The sequence below is a fragment of the Cervus elaphus genome, chromosome X (assembly GCF_910594005.1).
Source record: "Cervus elaphus chromosome X, mCerEla1.1, whole genome shotgun sequence".
Taxonomy (NCBI): domain Eukaryota; kingdom Metazoa; phylum Chordata; class Mammalia; order Artiodactyla; family Cervidae; genus Cervus; species Cervus elaphus.
The window spans coordinates 81,652,177-81,672,290 of record NC_057848.1 but is presented as its reverse complement, the minus strand read 5'-3'; the positions used below and the strand labels follow the sequence as shown (position 1 = coordinate 81,672,290).

At 40.0% G+C, this 20,114-nt stretch overlaps 1 pseudogene; it reads right to left on the bottom strand.

Annotated features, from left to right (window-relative positions):
* Window positions 1-153: 153 nt before the first annotated feature.
* Window positions 154-19,994, bottom strand: LOC122690392 (annotated as a pseudogene).
* Window positions 19,995-20,114: the final 120 nt, after the last annotated feature.

Here is a 20,114-nt window from a genome sequence, read left to right as displayed (position 1 = left end):
ATAGTTTTCTCTCTCCAGTGGTTCTCTAATATATCTGTAGAAGGAAGGCAACAGAAAACCAAGAATAAAAATAGCGGAGCTCTCCACAGTTGGGCTTCCTGCTTACTTTCCCTGTTCAAAGAAAAGAGGAGACACCATCTTGCGATAGAGGCTTCATAGACAACTGGGCTTCTCCAGTGACAGTTGTCATTTGATGCCCCATATCTCTTGGTTCTTCTTGTTGCCAATCGTCGGCCTGGCGATGGTGGTGAAATGGGAGCAATTAATCTGTAGATGAGGGAGGGCTTCCTTTAACAGTTGAAGGGTACAGTCTGGCACCATTCCAAAGACTTGTAGTGTTTTTGATGTGGTAATTTCTCCAAGTTCAAGTAAAGTTTCAGGTATTACATCATAGCACCAACTGAGTGATAGGTGTTGGAGGTAGTTGAGTTGGTAAAATTCTGGAAAGCAGTCATTTTTCAGCATGACACTATCACTTAAGTCTAGGTGGACAAGATTGGGACATCTTCCAGCTAAGGTAGAGACATCTGATTTCTGCAGATTCTTTTGGTACCCACTGAGATTTAGCTGGGTGATGGTCTCTGACACATGTGCAACAGCCACCTGTACATGCTTTTCAGTGAAATCATAGCACCAAGAAAGGTTCAGTTCATCCAATCTGGAACAGCTGCTCAGCAAAGTCTTCAGGGCAGATTCAGAGAATCCAGAACACCCAGAAAGGTTTAGTCGCAGTAAATTTGTGTTCAGAGCAAGATTATCGACAATGGGATCTGAAAGTTGGAGGCCTTCCAGGCTGAGATTCTGCAACTTGGAGCAGTGAGACAGAAGACTGTGCAGGGTAGACACAGCGATCACAGAGTTCGACAGGTTCAGGTGCTGTAGATGAAAAGGGCTGAAATGTTCAATTAACGGTTGGTCCATAAATGACCATAAATGACAGCAGAAGGCAACCACCCCTCGGGACAAGAGCTGACCAGCCACGTCTGGGTAGAGGTTTCTGCCTGCGAGGTCTACAGTCTGCCAGAGAGACTCATCAAATGCTGGATGATACCATCTCTTACAAACACTGGAAACTTTCAGGAGTTCAGGGAGGCACAGACAGGAAAAGATTCCTAAGAGCAGCTCGTCTGGAAGGGAGTCCCAAGAAACACCTGAAGAAACATTTTACACCCCAAGAAGCATTTTACATATGGTACTGTAAATTTCTATGTTACTTTCTCCATACATCTCCCCTTCTTCCTCCTCTCTTCCCCCCATGTCCATAGATTTGTTCTCTATGTCTGTTCCTCCATTGCTGCCCTGAGAATAAATTCACTAGTGCTATTGCTTTAGATTCCATATATATGTGTCAGTATACAGTATTTATATTTCTCTTTCTGACTTACTTCACTCTGTATAAAAGGCTCTAGGTTCCTCCACCTCATTGGAACTGGTTCAAATGCATTCCTTTTTATGGCTGAGTATTATTCCATTGTATATATGTACCACTGCTTCTTTATCCATTCATCTGTTGATGGACATCTAGGTTGTTTCCATGTTCTAGCTATTGTAAATAGTGCTGTAGTGAACATTGGGATACATGTGTCTTTTTCAATTTTGGTTTCCTCAGGTTATATGCCTCAGAGTGGGATTGCTGGGTCATATGGTGGTTTTATTCCTAACTTTTTAAGGAATCTCCATACTGTCTTCCATAGTGGCTGTATCAATTTACATTCCTACCAGCAATGCAAGAGTGTTCCCTTTTCTCCACACCCTCTCCAGCATTTATTGTTTGTAGACTTTTTGATGGTGGCCATTCTGACTGATGTGAGGTGGTATCTCATGGTAGTTTTGATTTGCATTTCTCTAATAATGAGTGATGTTGAGCATCTTTTCATGTGCTTGTTAGCCATCTGTCTGTCTTCTTGGGAGAAATGTCTTTTCATGTTCCTTTCCCACTTTTTGATTGGGTTGCTTGCTTTTCTGGCATTGAGTTGTATGAGCTGCTTGTATATTTTGGAAATGAATCCTTTGTCAGTTGTTTCATTTGCTATTATTTTCTCCCATTCTAAGGGTTGTCTTTTCACCTTGTTTGTAGTTTCCTTTGCTATGCAAAAGCTTTTAAGTTTAATTAGGTCCCACTTGTTTATTTTTGTTTTTATTCCCATTACTCTAGGAGGCAGGTCATAGAAGATCTTGCTTTGATTTCTGTCATCGAGTGTTCTGCCTATATTCTCCTGTAAGAGTTTTAATAGTTTCTGGTCTTACATTTAGGTCTTTAATCCATTTTGAATTTATCTTTGTGTATGGTGTTAGGTAGTGATCTAATTTCATTCTTTTGCACGTGGCTGTACAGTTTTCCCAGTACCACTTATTGAAGAGGCTGTCTTTGCCACATTGTATATTCTTACCTCCTTTGTCAAAAATCAGGTACCCATAGGTGTGTGGGTTTATCTCTGGGTTCTCTATCTTGTTCCATTGGTATGTATTTCTGTTTTTGTGCCAGTACCATACTGTCTTGATGACTGTAGCCTTGTGGTATAACCTGAAGTCCAGCTCCATTCTTCTTTCTCAAGACTGCTTTGGCTATTCAGCGTCTTTTGTGTTTCCATATGAATTGTGAAATTTTTTGTTCTAGTTCTGTTAAAAATGCCATTGGTAATTTGATAGGATTCACATTGAATTTGCAGATTGCATTTGGTAGTTTAGTCATTTTCACAATATTGTTTCTTCCTACCCAGGAACATGGAGTATCTCTCCATCTGTTTATGTCGTTTTTTATTTCTTTGATTGGTGTCTTATAGTTTTCCATATACAGGTCTTTTATCTCCTTAGGTAGATTTATTCCTAGATATTTAATTCTTTTTGTTGCAATGGTGAATGGGATTGATTCCTTAATTTCTCTGAGTTTTCATTGTTAGTATATAGGAGTGCAAGTGATTTCTGTGTATTAACCTTGTATCCCATGACTTTGCTATATTCACTGATTAGCTCTAGTAATTTTCTGATAGTCTCTTTTGTGTTTTCTATGTATAGTATCATGTCATCTGCAAACGGTGAGTTTTACTTCTTCTTTTCCAATCTGGATTCCCTTTATTTCTTTTTCTTCTCTAACTGCCATAGCTAGAACTTCCAAAACTATGTTGACTAATAGTGGTGAGAGTGGACACCCTGGTCTTGTCCTTGGTCTTAGAGGGAATGCTTTTAGTTTTTCACCATTGAGAATAATATTTGTGGGCTTTTCGTGTATGACCTTTACTGTGTTGAGGTAGGTTCATTTTATGCCCATTTTTTGAAGCATTTTTATCATAATGGATGCTGAATTTTGTCAAAGTCTCTTTCTGCATCTATTGAGATGATCATATGGTTTTTATCTTTCTGTTTGTTAATATGGTGTATCACATTGATTGATTTGTGTATATTGAAGAATCCTTGCATCCCTGGAGTAAACCCGACTTGATCATGATGTATGAGCTTTTTAATGTGCTGTTGAATTCTGTTTGCTAGAATTTTGTTGAGGAGTTTTGCGTCTATGTTCATCAGTGATATTGGCCTGTAATTTTCTTTTTTCATGTTGTCTTTGCCTGGTTTTGGTATCAGGGTGTTTGTGGCCTCGTAGAATGAGTTTGGAAGTGTTCCTTTCTCTGCAATTTTTTGGAAGAGTTTCAGAAAAACAGGCAAATTATGTTTTGAATCTTAGTAGCCTAATTTAATTAAATTTAATAATTTAAAAATAGTTAAATTATGTTTTGAATCTTAACAGCCTAAGGACTTGTAACTTAGCAAGCACTGTCTGATTTACAAAGTGATATCAGGTCACCTAGTGTTTCTAATTCTTGTCAAGCATAAATACCTCTAGAGAAGCCTCTTTGTCAGAAAAATACGGCTTTTAAAGCTACTGTATGAAAAGAAAAAGCGAAAGTCATTCAGTTGTGTCCAACTCTTTGCGACCCCATGGACTATACAGTCCATGGAATTCTCCAGGCCAGAATACTGGAGTGGGTAGCCTTTCCCTTCTCCAGGGGATCTTCCCAACCCAGGGATCAAACCCAGGTCTCCTGCATTGCAGGCGGGTTCTTTAACAGTTGAGCCACAAGGGAAGCCCCATTGTATGAATATCCATATAAAAATATTAGAAGGAAATAGTCTCAAATGATAAAGAGTGTTGATTAATGGTAGTCAAATAAGTGTTATTTCCATTTCCCTATTTTTCATTTTATGAAAATAATATATGTTTATATATTATAGACATATGTTTCCATTTCTGCATTTTTATTTTATGTAAATAATATTAGTATATTATTTTTATAATGGAAAAATTTTAATATAAAGCATAAATGTAAAATGACTTATTTTCTCCTCCTTTGTTCCCTATCTACTAAATGTAAACTGGAAGTCAGAGTTATCTTTCTCATTCTCATATTCAACTGCCTACAAGGTAGATTCTTCCTGGATATCTTTTAGGTACTCTGAACTCAAAGCATCTAATTTATGTACTTTACATCTTTCCTCCAAACCTGTTCTTGCTTCTGTATTTTCAATCTTGATGAATATAACAATCTACTCAGTCACTCAAGCTAGAAGCCTGGGAATTACATCTGAGTCCTTTTCCTATACCCTCTGCCCACATGCAGCAGATCACCAAGTCTCCATCCTGCAGGTTACATCATCTTGCACCAGGTTATTATTGAAACGGCCATCTTCCCAACTTGTGCAGCTGTATTCATGCTTGCCCCCATCCATTCCATTCTCTGTAGCCAGAGTGAGTTTTCTAAAGTGCCATTCTCATTGTTTCTCCAGTGCTTGAAATCTGTCTGTCATGGGCTTCTTGTTTTTAAAATAAAGTCCTAAATAAAATAAAGACCCTTCTTCATAGAGCCTCACAGCCCTTTCATCATCTGGGTAGCCTCATTTTTCTATATACATTGAGTTCCTTTCCTTGAAAAAGTTAAATTTCTTCCATTCTGGTCCTTTCTACATTCTGTTTCCTCAGCATGGAATGTGTTTTTTTCTTTTGGCTAACTCATTTTTCTATTTTTAATTTAGCTATTCCCTGAGGAATATCTAATGAATAAATATAGGATTAGTTGTAGATAATCAGCTTTGTGGTAACTGTTGTTAGTGTACATTGTGTAAGTAATATGATTTTAGATTTTGTGCTTTCATCATTTTCATAATGGAAACTTTTAAACATACAGGAAAGTTGAAAGAATAAGTATTGGGTTGGCCAAAAAGTTTGTTTGGGTTTTTCTGGAATATCTTATGAAAACACCTGGATGAACTTTTTGGCCAAGCCTGGTGTGCTGTAGTCCATGGGGTCGCAAAGAGACACGACTGAGTGACTGAACTGATCTGAATACAATGAATGGCAGTATACCCACCTCCAGGATTCAACAAATATTAGCATTTTCCTAAGATAAGGAGCTTGCACCAGAGTGTGTATCAGTGCACTACATCCTTCATTGAGGAAGTTTCATTTCCAGAAATATGTCAGGCAGATTAAATCCTGTACTTTATGACATGGTTCATTTACATCTCTGGGCTGCCTGAGTAGTACTGCTCTATATTCAGATTTCCCCAGCTGTCCCCCGAATGTCTTTTATGGTCGGTTCACATGTTGCATTTGAGTATGGTCTCTCTTTAGTGTCTTTTAATGTAAAACAGTTTGCTCACTTTTTGTTAATGGCATGGACTTTTAGAGACCAGGTCTACCCCACTTATGAATCTGTCTGATTGTAGTGTATGTGCCTAACTGTCCTGGTTTGCCTAGGATTCTCCTGGTTTAACACTGACCCTAACATCCTGGAGAGTCCTCAGTCCTGGGCAAACCAGGATGGTTTGTTTTCTTAAGATTGTGTTTAGCTTTCCCTTCCAGCCCCCGAGTTTCCTATAAACTGGAAATTGTTGGGTTTAGAGGCTTGATTAGATCCAGTTTTTTTTTTAATTTATTTTTAAATGGAGGATAATTGCTTTACAATGTTGTGTTTACAATGTTTCTGCTGTGCAACAACGTAAATCAGCCATAATTATATATATATCCCCTCCCTAATGAATCTCCCTCCCCCTTCCCATTCCACTCCTCAAGGTTGTGACAGAGTGCCAGGCTGGGCTCTCTGTGTTATATAGTAGCTTCCCATTAACTATTTTACACCTGATAGTGTGTATATGTCAATTCTAGCTTCTCAATTCATCCTACCCTCTCCTTCCCCTACTGTGTTCACAAGTCTGTTTTCTACATTTGCGTTGCTATTCCTTCCCTGCAAATAGATTCATCAGTATCATTTTCCTAGATTCCATATATATGCATTAATATCTCAGCTGGTAAAGAATCTGCCTACAATGCAGGACATCCCGGTTCAGTTCCTGGGTTGGGAAGATCCCCTGAGAAGGGATAGGCTACCAACTCTAGTATTCTTGGGCTTCCCTGGTGGCTCAAACAGTAAAGAATCTGATTGCAGTGCAAGAGATCTGGATTTGATTCCTGGGTCGGGAAGATCCCCTGGAGGAGGGCATGACAACCCACTCCAGTATTCTTGCCTGGAGAGAATCCCCATGGACAGAGGAGACAGAGGAGACTGTGGGCTACAGTCCATGGTGTCACAAAGAGTCGGACACAACTGAGTGACTAAGCGCAGCACATGATATTTGTTTTTCCCTTTCTGACTTAGTTCACTCCGTATAACAGGATCTAGGTTTATCTACCTCACTAGATTCAATTTTGATAAGAATGCTTCATAAATATTCTGCATACTTCATGTAGCATCCCATTAAGAGGTACACACTGGCAATTGTCCACTCATAGTAAAGATGGTGGTTAAGGTCGTGGCCCTCAGAACTCTCCATGTAATTTTAATTTTCTCTTCCTAATTAACAATAAATCTGGCCTTACTTTGGTACCTTGTGACTGTCCTGTTCCTCAGTTACCTCTTACCTTAAAATTCAGCATCCATCAGTTACTGTTTCCTGACTCAGTAATTTTTTCTTCTAATTTTTAAAATGTATTTCCTGATTTTGTGATTTAATTGGGGTTGCAGAATGGTGATTTTCTAATTCTGTCATCCGGTCTACATTTGTTAGCTGGCATTCTTCTGTAAAGATGAGCTTTTTCTTATCCATAGGATATGACCCAAAAGGGCCAGGTAAAAGCCAGATTCTTTCCCCTCAAATACCAATTTTCAGAGCAAGTTGATATAATAGTTACTTTCAATAGTGGAGAGGTAGATTTATTTATTTTTTTGGATATCACTTAATTCAGTGTTACTTAAATTTAATGTTTTCCATCCAGTTCCATTATTTTCTTTGTAATGCTCAAATTTTCTCCAGTTTTGCCAATAGGAGTCCCTTTAGTCCTTTAGACATGCTTCCATGAGTCTTTGATCACTAACTTAGATTCTGACAGAAGATTCCTGGGTTCGTCATACATTTCTCTGCTTTAGTTCTGAAATCAGCCATTTCCAAGGAGCCCTGATCCCTTTTATTAGAGAATGGTATTTAGAAACCAAGATCTGGATGCTGGATGTTAGAAGCAAAATCTAATAGTACTGTATTCCAGTCTGTGAGCTGCAAAACATAACTGTAATGACCAACTATCCTGATTTACTTTGAATCTGGGACTTTCAGTGCTAAAATCAGGAGCATCCTAGGCAAACCAGGACAAGTTGGTCACCCTAAATTGGTCACGTTGATTTTTATTATTTTTTCTTGAAGTATAGTTGATTTACAGTTCACATAGTTAATACCTAGTGATGATTACGGGAGAATAGTAGAAATTGGGGTTTGTGGACCAGTAGTAGCTAACGTACCTCTAAATTCTCAGGAAATTCAAGGGTTTATACTAAATGATCTTTTGCAACTGTAAAATATCTAGGTCTAGGATAACAAACTTCAGCGCACATTAGTATCACCTTTAAAAATACTGATCACTGGACCTCAGGTATTCCAGTTTAATTAGTTTAGGGAAGAGCTCAGGCATCTGTATTTTTAAAATGCAACCCCCTCCCCCTGGTAATTCTTATGTGCAGCAAAGGCTGAGAACCAGTGGTCCATGTGGGGCTCTGCCTTTCAAGGTGTGGTCCCTAGACCAACAGCATTGGCATCATCTAGGAGCTTGTTTGAAATGCAGACTTCCAGGTTCCACCCTAACTGGATTAGAACCTCTGAGAGTGAGACCCAGCTTTTTGTGTTTTACTGAATGTGTGTGATTGTAATGTACACTCAAGTTTGAGAACCACTGCTTTAGAATGACAGTTCGCAACCTTGGTTGTGTCAACGGAAATAAAAACATACAATCTGCGAGCTGTGAGTTCAGTTTTATTTGGGGACTTACTGAGGGTTGTAGCCCAGGAGATAGCCTCTCAGATAGCTCTGAGGAACTGCTCTGATGAGGTAGCCGGGGAGAAGTCAGCATGTATGTGATTACGGAGGAGGTGGTATGAGCGATCAAGCACACGTCCCAGTAGAAGGTTGCTGCTTGTCACGAGGAACAGGTATCTCAGTTAGTGATTTTAGTGCTTTTCTGGGTATGGGAAGATGCAAAAACCTGAGTACATAAAATTTTTTCCTGAAAATATCTAACTATAGGCCTTTTTTTCCAAGAGCATAGAATGCCTCGTTCCTGACCTTTGCCCTGAATTCCTTTCGGGGTACTTTAGGTAGGAGTGGATGGTGGGCAACATTCTTTGTTTTATGGTTGCAACATTAGAATCATCTGGGGACCTTTTTTTTTTTAAGCACTTTAAAGCAATTTTTACTCTTAAAAGTATTTTTAATCAAACTATGTGTTTTAATTTTTATTTTTATTAGAGTGTAGTTGTATTACAATGTTGGGTTAGTTTCAGGTATAAAGCAAAGTGATTAAGTTACACACATACACACACACACACACACACACACATATATATATATATATATATATATATACATATGTGAAAGTGAAAGTCGCTCAGTTGTGTCCGACTCTGCGACCTCATGTACAATACAGTCCGTGGAATTCTTCAGGCCAGAATACTGGAGAGGCTTGCCTTTTCCTTCTCCAGGGGATCTTTCCAACCCAGGGATCGAACCCAGGTCTCCTGCATTGCAGGTGGATTCTTTACCAGCTGAGCCACAAGGGAAGCCCATATATACATATACATATATATATATATATATATATGTCTATTCTTTTTCAGAATCTTTTCCCATATAGGTTTTTACAGAGTATGGAGTTCCCTCTGCTATACAGTAGGTTTTTGTCGATTATCTATTTTACATATAGTATTAATATATAGTGTGTATATGTTAATCCCAACCTCCTAATTTATCCCTCTCCCTCACCTTTCCACCCGGAGACATTTTAAAACAGATTTCTGGGTGTCATGCCCTCAGAGATTCTGATTTAATTCACTTTGGGTGTGGCCCTAGCATCATTATTTTAAAACCTCCTCAGATGGCTCTAATGTGTAATAAGGATGAGAATCTTGTGCTAGGGCTTTTTTTTCCCCTCCAAACCCAGCATTTGGCTTGATGAGTAAAAATGCACATCAAGTTGCAGATAAAAACTAACTAGTTGAGGTATATGTATAACAGATTCACTTTTTTGTGCAGCAGAAACTAACACAACATTGTAAATCAACTATACTCCAATAAAAGAAATTTGAAAACCTAACTGGTTGGGTAATGTGTAGGCTAAATAACTTGCTTTTGTGGTTTCTCCTTGTCTATATCCATGCAGGGTCTCTGAGCACTGGTTTGCAGTCCTTTGCAAAGGTTTGCATCCCCTTAAAGCACTTTCTTTCCCATTCTCTCTGCAGTTATTTTGGTAGGTGTGGTAGGGAGTCAGGCATAGAACCATCAGTTGCTAGTGGTCCTAAATAAGCCTTAAAGTGGCTCACATACATGGCAAGAAAAGGTGAGCTCATTTTATTGATATTAAAGTAGGACAGTTATTCTAAGGGTTTGTTCTCAGCCTGCTTCCTACCTGGTGTCTAGAACTGGCTTCTCATTAGGCTCATCTTAAGAGTTGCTGAACCTCTGAGTGCAAATTCTACCATCGCCTTTATTACAGGTGTGAAGTTGCACGCACAACCATGCTTCCCAGTCTTGGCTGAACATTGAACTACCTCTGGGAGCTTTTCAGAAAATCCTGGTTTCTGGGACTTGGGCCCTACCCCTAGATCTTCTAATTTAATTGGTCTGGGATGTGGCCCAAGCATCAGGATTTTTAAAATATTCCCTGAACGTGATTCTAACATGAAGTCAGTGTTGCTTGCTTGCTTTCTAAGTTACTTCAGTCATGTCCAACTCTTTGTGACCCTACGGACTGTAGCCTACCAGGATCCTCTGTCCATGGGATTCTCCAGGCAAGAATACTGGTATAGGTTGCCATGCTTTCCTCCAGGAGATCTTCTTGACCCAGGGATCAGACCTGCATCTCTTACATCTCCCACACTGTGGATGGATTCTTTACTGCTGAGCCACAGAGGAAGCCCACAGCCAGGATTGCATGTGTGTGCTAAGTTGCATCAGTCATGTCTGACTATGCGACCCAATGGACTGCAGCCTGTCAGGCTCCTCTGTCCGTGGGATTCTCCAGGCATGAATACTGGAGTGGGTTGCTGTGTCCTCCTCCAGGGGATCTTCCTGACCTAGGAATCGAACCTGTGTCTCTTCTGTCTACCTGCATTGGTATGTGGGTTCTTTACCACTAGCGCCACCTGGGAAGTCCACTGCCAGGGTTATGATCCTCCAATAAGGGCCATAGTTCCCAAATTTGTCTGCACATTAAAATTCCCTGGGTATCTTTTAAAACTTCCAAAACCCAAGCCACACCTCAGATAATTAAATCATTACAATCTCTGGGGATGGGCACAGGCATTAGTAATTTTGAAGTTTCCCCAGTGATTCCCATATGCAGCCAGCATTGAAAACCACTGGGTTAGGGTATTTGATGTTTGGAAGTTGGGAAAGAGGAGAGAATGATTGTCATTTGCTGAGATTTAAGACTTTCATTGATTGATTTGCAGATATTAAAGAATCCTTGCATTCCTGGGATAAAGCCCACTTGGTCATGATGTATGATCTTTTAAATATGTTATTGGATTCTGTTTGCTAGAATTTTGTTAAGGATTTTTGCATCTATGTTCATCAGTGATATTGGCCTGTAGTTTTCTTTTTTTGTGGCATCCTTGTCTGGATTTGGTATTAGGGTGATGGTGGCCTAATAGAATGAGTTTGGAAGTTTGCCTTCTTCTGCAATTTTCTGGAAGAGTTTGAGTAAGATAGGTGTTAGCTCTTCTCTAAATTTTTGGTAGAATTCAGCTGTGAAGCCATCTGGTCCTGGGCTTTTGTTTGCTGGAAGATTTCTGATTACAGTTTCGATTTCTGTGCTTGTGATGGGTCTGTTAAGATCTTCTATTTCTTCCTGTTTCAGTTTTGGAAAGTTAATATTAACAAATTGAAAGATAAAAACCATATGATTATCTCAATAGATGCAGAAAAAGCCTTTGATAAAATTCAACATCTATTTATGATTAAAACTCTCCAGAAAGCAGGCATAGAAGGAACATACCTCAACATAATAAAAGCTATATATGACAAACCCACAGCAAACATTATCCTCAATGGTGAGAAATTGAAAGCATTTCCCTTAAAGTCAGGAACAAGACAAGGGTGTCCACTCTCACCACTACTATTCAACATAGTTTTGGAAGTGTTGGCCACAGCAATCAGAGCAGAAAAAGAAATAAAAAGAAACCAGATAGGAAAAGAAGTAAAGCTCTCACTGTTTGCAGACGACATGATCCTCTACATAGAAAACCCTAAAGACTCTACCAGAAAATTACTGCAGCTAATCAATGAACACAGTAATGTTGCAGGATATAAAATTAACACACAGAAATCCCTTGCATTCCTATATGCTAACAATGAGAAAACAGAAAGAGAAATTAAGGAAACAATACCATTCACCATTGCAACAAAAAGAATAAAATACTTAGGAGTATATCTACCTAAAGAAATGAAAGACCTATATATAGAAAACTATAAACCACTGATGAAAGAAATCAAAGAGGATACAAATAGATGGAGAAATATACCGTGTTCATGGATTGAAAGAATCAATATTGTGAAAATGACTATACTACCCAAAGCAATCTATAGATTCAATGCAATCCCTATCAAGCTACCAATGGTATTTTTCACAGAACTAGAACAAATAATTTCACAATTTGTGTGGAAATACAAAAAAACCTCGAATAGCCAAAGCAATCTTGAGAAAGAAGAATGGAACTGGAGGACTCAACCTGCCTGACTTCAGACTCTACTACAAAGCCACAGTCATCAAGACAGTATGGTACTGGCACAAAGACAGAAATATAGATCAATGGAACAGAATTGAAAGCCCAGAGATAAATCCACGAACCTATGGACACCTTATCTTTGACAAAGGAGGCAAGGATATACAATGGAAAAAAGACAACCTCTTTAACAAGTGGTGCTGGGAAAACTGGTCAACCACTTGTAAAAGAATGAAACTAAAACACTTTCTAGCACCATACACAAAAATAAACTCAAAATGGATTAAAGATCTAAGTGTAAGACCAGAAACTATAAAACTCTTAAGAGGAGAACATAGGCAAAACACTTTCCGACATAAATCACAGCAGGATCCTCTATGACCCACCTCCCAGAATATTGGAAATAAAAGCAAAAATACACAAATGGGACCTAATTAAACTTAAAAGCTTTTGCACAACAAAGGAAACTATAAGCAAGGTGAAAAGACAGCCCTCAGAATGGGAGAAAATAATAGCAAACGAAGCAACAGACAAAGGGTTAATCTCAAAAATACACAAGCAGCTCCTGCAGCTCAATTCCAGAAAAATAAATGACCCAATCAAAAAATGGGCCAAAGAACTAAACAGACATTTCTCCAAAGAAGACTAACAATGGCTAACAAACACATGAAAAGATGCTCAACATCACTCATTATCAGAGAAATGCAAATCAAAACCACAGTGAGGTACTGTTACATGCCAGTCAGGATGGCTGCTATCCAAAAGTCTCCAAGCAATAAATGCTGGAGAGGGTGTGGAGAAAAGGGAACCCTCTTACACTGTTGGTGGGAATGCAAACTAGTACAGCCACTATGGAGAACAGTGTGGAGATTCCTTAAAAAACTGGAAATAGAACTGCCATATGACCCAGCAATCCCACTCCTGGGCAGACACACTGACGAAACCAGATCTGAAAGAGAGATGTGTACCCCAATGTTCATCGTGGCACTGTTTATAATAGCCAGGACATGGAAGCAACCTAGATGCCCATCAGCAGACGAATGGATAAGGAAGCTATGGTACATATACACAATGGAATATTACCCAGCCATTAAAAAGAATTCATTTGAATCAGTTCTAATGAGATGGATGAAACTGGAGCCCATTATACAGAGTGAAGTAAGCCAGAAAGATAAAAGACCAGTACAGCATAGTAATGCATATATATGGAATTTAAAAAGATGGTAACGATAACCCTATATGCAAAACAGAAAAAGAGACACAGATGTACAGAACAGACTTTTGGACTCTGTGGAAGAAGGCGAGGGTGGGATGTTTCGAGAGATCAGCATCGAAACATGTATATTATCTAGGGTGAAACAGACCACCAGCCCCGGCTGGATGCATGAGACAAGTGCTCAGGGCTGGTGCACTGGGAAGACCCAGAGGGATGGGATGGGGAGGGAGGCGGGAGGGGGGATCGGGATGGGGAATACATGTAAATCCATGGCTGATTCATGTCAATGTATGGCAAAAACCACTACAAAATTGTAAAGTAATTAGCCTCCAACTAATAAAAATAAATTTAAAAAAATGACTTTCAGTCCTTCACTTTTCAAATCACATTTCCAGTTTATAATTTACAGGGTCATCATTGTCATTTTTCTGAGAAATATATTTCAAAATGGCATGCCATAAAGTATAGTCATGAACCAATTGAAGCTCCCTTAGAGCTCACCAATTAATGCAAGTTCAAGGACAGCTGAATTGGAGCATAATTATTATGTACCAGACTTAAAAATTTCCATCAGCTGATTTGATTTCATTGTTATATGCATTTTCATATATATTTTTCATCAAAGGAGACTAAGTGGGTGGGGAGGGATGCTGACACCTTGCCCAGAGCCACAAAATGAAAGAATATGTCAATATCCTCTAGTCCATTTCTGTCAGAGATCTTCAGGGTACACGGAGGGAATTTAAATATATAAAGGTGTTGGGATTCACTGTTTGTATTTACTGCTCACCTTGTAACCAATCCAAGGAATACCTAAGGAGAAGAGAGGGCTGTTATTTACCTATTTAAGGGTCTCTGTCCTTCAACTAGAATAAGATTTGAGGGAATAAGGACTGTTCACTATTGTATTTCTGTCCAGCACCCAAGCCAGTGTATGAAATGTAGCAGGTGCTCAGAGCAACAATATAGCATACTGGCCAAGATGACAAGCTGTGGAATCAGGCTGACCTAGTCTTGAATTCTGGCTCCATCACTTTTACATGCCGTGTGAATTTGGGTGAGTTACTTATCCTCTGTTCCCTGCCCCTCTGTCTGTAAAAGAATGGTAATGGTACTTACTTCATGAGATTGTTGTGATTTATTCAGTGAAACAATATTTGTGAAGCACTTTGCAAATTGCCTGGCACCTAGTTTGCTTGGATTAAGGGGGGAATTATTCTTAATAATCCAATTATTTGTTGAAGGAATAAATGGATATCATAGCCTCATTTCCCTTTCCTGTCTTGAGATTCACAAAGAGTCAAAATAACTTATTCAGTTTGGTTTCTGTAAGATTTCAATACTTCATTTCGGGCAAACAAAACAAAATACACGTTGGAGAGAGTCCCTGTGCTGGTGTGGGTGTTCTCAGCATTTATGTTACAGTCAAATATTACAGCTTCTTGTTAGACGTTTAAATACAGTTTGAAGAAAAATGACACATAGGAAACAGATAAGGCCATCCTGCTCATTTTGTCACCCCCATAATATTGGTTGCTAAAATAACCCACTTGTCAAATCCCTTTGTACTACTGTGAGAAGTGCTGATGTAAGACATGTTTTCTGAAAATAACCATGATGAGAGGTGTCACAAATTCAGAGCTTTGGTACAGAAGTGATAGAGTTCCCTCATGAGTAGAATAGCTCAGGATCATAAATTGGCCAGTCACTTACTGGCTTACCTGTTTCACCTCCTAAAAGGAGAATTGTTTCTAGGTTTGTTTGTTTGTTTGTTTTAACTAAACTACTATAGTCACTGCATAGGATCCTGGATTAGACCCTGCACAGAAGAAGGACATTATTGGGAAAACTGGTGAAATCTGAATTAAGTCTATAGTTTAATAAATAGTATTGTGCTAATGTTAATATCATAGTTTTGATCAACCTACCAGAGTTATATGTGTCTTAATGTTAGGGGAAGTTGGGTGAGTGGTATATGGGACCTCTTCGTACTATATTTACAAATCTTCCATAAATCTAAAATTTCAGAATACAAAGTTTTCTATTTTAATAAAGAAAAGACTACACATAGTCTTACTAGATGTACTGATTGAAAGCTAATTCTAAAAAAAAAACCAAGTCTGGGCAGGGCTTGAGGCCAGGGCTCCAGAAAGAGAATAGTGCTTACCCAGACACCCATATATGTGCTAGATGTTTGGCTAAGTGTAATAAGCACTACCAGAGACAAGGGTAGGGCTGGGGGAAAGCATTTAGCAATTCTTCTTCAATAAGGGATTTCTGGAAGCCTATCCAAAAATAGTTCCTTTCTCTCCTTATAAGCTAGCTTAGTTCAAAACACAGCAATCCCACTTAAAAGAGGTCCAAACACATGTTTCCTTAAACTCCCATATTGGAGCTTGGTGGACTAGATGTTTTGAAGGAATTTTTCATTGGAGTGCTAAACCTGAAATGGTGTATATGTGCTCAGTCACGTCTGACTGTTTGCAACTTCATGGACTGTAGCCCACCAGGCTCCTCTGTGGAATTTCCCAGCCAAGAATACTGGAGTGGGTTGCCATTTCCTACTCCAGGGGATCTTCTGAACCCAGGGATCAAACCCATGTCTCTTTTCGTCTCCTGCATTGGCAGGCAGGTTGTTTACCACTGTGCCACCTGGGAAGCCCATTTTAAAGCATCAGCCCCCTTAGCATTCAATTCTTATTTATTCCGTGAATCAAATAATCTGCAGAGTTAACTCTTGTGTCATTTAAAAAGGCAGATGCCTTAGTAACCTAGCATGACCAGCACAACAATTTTAAAAAGTGTATTATAATACAAGGTGTTGTTGGGGGTAGGGGTGGAAACTCAAAGGACTGTGGTGCTCTTCATTCTCTTTGGTACTTTAGGGATGAATTCTTCAACGTGTTTTTTCCATAGTTCTGATCAGCATGTGTACCTATTTCCTATTGTGCTGTTTTCGTGTAACATTATTTCACATTCTGGTTCCCAACTGCACAGTGCACATAATTGGTATCTTTAATGGCTGTGTAATATTCCATTGTATCAAATAGCAGGATAGTCCTTAAGGCTGGGCTCATTTTTTTGAGCAGATAGAAAAGGCCTGCTGTCTCTTAGCACCAGAGGTCTATTTTAATTCCTGGAAGTGGTGACTAGCAGGAGCGTGGGATTGTGTGGGATTCTTGAGTCATCATCACCCAGCACAGTTAACAGAGCGCTTTGTTAACATTGCTTTGCTCACCACCCGACCGCAGAGCCTCCTGGGTTCCTGGGACCTGAGCCAGGCATTCCAGGAGCACTAGAGTGGAAGTACAAGCCCCCTGACTCCCACAACCCTCAGCTGATACTGTCTCCTTCCCAACAGCAGGAAGTTTCTGCTGCTTTCTCTCTCGCCTGGGATATTAACTCCACCTGTGTTTCCCATAGGGCTTGATAAAAGAGAAAAAGCCAGGGGAGTGGGAGGATGGATTATTATAGTTAAAGGAATAGGCATGGGTCAGACGTGCCATGGCTGTATTTCTTTTAGGTGCACCTGTGAAAATGAAGTGGGATGTTGGGATGGTGGGCGATAGAACACCTGTTTTCTGCACCCTTTCCTGTCAGAAATCCCAAGTTTGGGCTATCCAATGAAGAGTTTATAGGGGTGAATGACAAAGCAGTGAATCCCGACTTGAGCCCTATCCCACCCATAGCCAATGGTGTTTTATAGTTAAAAATGCTAGTTGGCAAAATTCTCCTGAGTGGTGTATTTAAGTCTTGCCAGTTGCAACTGCCTTGAAGATGAGTGGTTTTAATAGGATACTGGGAGGAAAGAGTGATATTTGAAACACAACTGGGATGGTTCAAGCACCAAAAGCTCAAATTTCCCAGGGATTTGTGACTAGGTTACCTGTTCTTGGTTTCCATATCCAATCCTAAATCACCGCAGTTCTTCCTTAACTCTTAACAGTGTACTGAATCTCTGACCCATGTTCTGCAGATCCTACTGGATACCAACCCTACTGATTGCACACTAGGATGGGTAGTAACAGTGTATGAAGAGTGGTGACAAGATTTCAGGAGTAAAAACCATTCAGAACACAGCATCTCTACCTATACACATGGAATTCTCTAATCCAAAAGCCCAGGCCTGTCTTGCAAGACGAAATGGACAAGTACCCAGAGCCACATAGGGCTCGTTGAATGATGAGCCAGGGTCATATATTTGAAGTGTCTCTGACAGGAGCTAGACTTTACAAGTCCTGGAGGAGGCAGGCCAAGACCTTGACAATGAAAGGAGAGAAACTCCAAGGCAACCATTTGCCTGAAAGAAAATTTGCCCCCAAGGCTCAAGAAGCTCTCATTAATCTTCGTCCTTGGGCTGACACACTGAGACAGGTTTGTAAGACTTTTTTTTTTTTTTTGCAGATTTTAGGATTCTCAAAGACGAGGCTCTGGGAAGTGGTGGTTATAATCACCCTGTGCTGTCACTCAGTCATGTCTGACTCTTTGTGACCCCATGGACTGTTGCCCATCAGGCTCCTCTGTTCATGGGGATTCTCCAGGCAAGAATGCTGGAGTGACTTGCCATGCCCTTCTCCAGGAGTTCTTCCCAACCCAGGGATCAAACCCAGGTCTTGCAGGTGGATTCTTTACTGTCTGAGCCACCAGGGAAGCCCATGAATATTGGAGTGGATAGCCTATCCTTTCTCCAGGGGGTCTTCCCAACTCAGGAATCAAACCGGGGTCTCCTGCATTGCAGGTGGATTCTTTATCAGCTGTGCCACCAGGGGAGCCCTATAATTACCCTAGATTCTTTCTCTATACTGTTTGTACTTTAGAATCTAAGACACCTCTCCTTGGGTTATTCTTTGCAGAAAGAAGGATACTTCTTCCAGTATGGAAGTATAGCTATCTGATGATCTAAGATCCTCCCCTAATCATAATAATAGTAGGTAACATTTCATGAGCTACTTATTATGTGCCAGGCACCCTGCCTAGCATTTTGGCCCTGGCTTGTCCTCTTTGATCCTCAAAACAAGCCTGTGAGGTATGTGCTCTTCTTCTTGTCTTCACTGGGGGTTATTGCCAGGTCATCCAGCTTGATAAAGGGTTTGGAAAGTATGGTAACACCCTGCAGCAACCAAATTATTCACTCAAAATAAATAAGGTTTTCCTGGCTGTATTGAGGGGATATTCTTTAAATATTTTTGATTAATAGACTTTCTGTAGGAAAATTTGGTTGACACCCAGGAACACGTATATTGTAGAAAGGAAAGTATGCCAATATACTAAAATTCACTTTTGTCAGAGGTTGTTTCAACCTAAATTCTTCACCCTGCTCATATTCATAGATAGCACTCCTAATCCCTTTTAGCCATACTTTCTTCCCCTCTTGGCTGAAAAAGTATGCCTGCCTAAGACATAATGCTGTAAAGAGCAGCGTGAGTGAAGAACCTTGGTTTGTTGAATTATAGTCTCCTGTCTGATAAACTCCTCTTCAGTTGAGACTTTTGCTATATCCCTGGGTTGAAATGATTGTCAGCAGAATTCTCCAGTGATATTTATTGGACAAGTTGGAGGAATGTAGGTGGGGTCAAGAGGGGCTTACCAGGTGGTGCTAGTGGTAAAGAACCCACCTCCCAATTCAGGAGATGGAAGAGTTGTGGGTTCAATACCTGGGTTGGGAAGATCCCCTGGAAGATGGCATGACAACCAACTCCAGTAGTCTTCCCCAGAGAATCCCATGGACAGAGGAGCCTGGTGGGCTATAGTCCATAGTGTCGCACAGAGTTGGACATGACTGAAGCAACTTAGCAACTATGCAAGCACAAGTACAGGTGGGTCAAGAGTGCCCAGAGAAGACCCAGAGAGGGTGTAGTATATTGGAGCAGGGAAGATAGCACACTGGCTCAGGCATATAGGAGATCTGGATTTTAGGAGTATGTCTGTCAGTGATCAGCTCTACAGTCTTCAGCAAGTCATTTAACCTCTCTGTACCAAATACCTAATCTGTATAACAATTAGGATTGGACTAGAGGTTCTTTAAGATTGCTTCCAGTGCCATGACTAATAAGCCGAACCTTAGAATCCTGTCAAAGACCCACAAAGTGCCTGAGGTGGTCCCCTTGGACATAAGGCCATATGCAATGCATAACAGCAAATGATGCAGCCTTAGACAGTGTCTGGTGCTCCAGATGGGGTTGTGAGACTGATGCTTATTATGTGCCAGGTTTCTCTCTCTCAGAAACAATTATAGGCTAGTTGGTTTATACTTCCTGGTGAGACCATATAGGGTAGGAGTTAAGACCGTGAGTTATGGAGTTGGAACTTGGTTTAGTCTGAAGAGCAGTTCTGTCATTTCCTAATGGGTGCCTTGGGACAAATTATTTGACCTCTTTAAACATCAGTTTCTGCCTCTGTAAGATGATGGTAGTAGAACTGACCTCATAGGCTTGTGAAGATGAAAGGCAGTAATGTACGTAAACCACTTAGCCTAGTGTCTGGCAGAATGGAAGTGCTCACTCACCTGGGTTTGCCACTACCATCAGTATGCTTACTGCAGTCAACCTAATTCTTCTAACATGGGCATGATGAAGCTTTAGCATTTTCCCTGGATGTAGCTTTCTCTTCTGGGTAAAGTTTGAGAAAAGCATAAGATCTTTCTG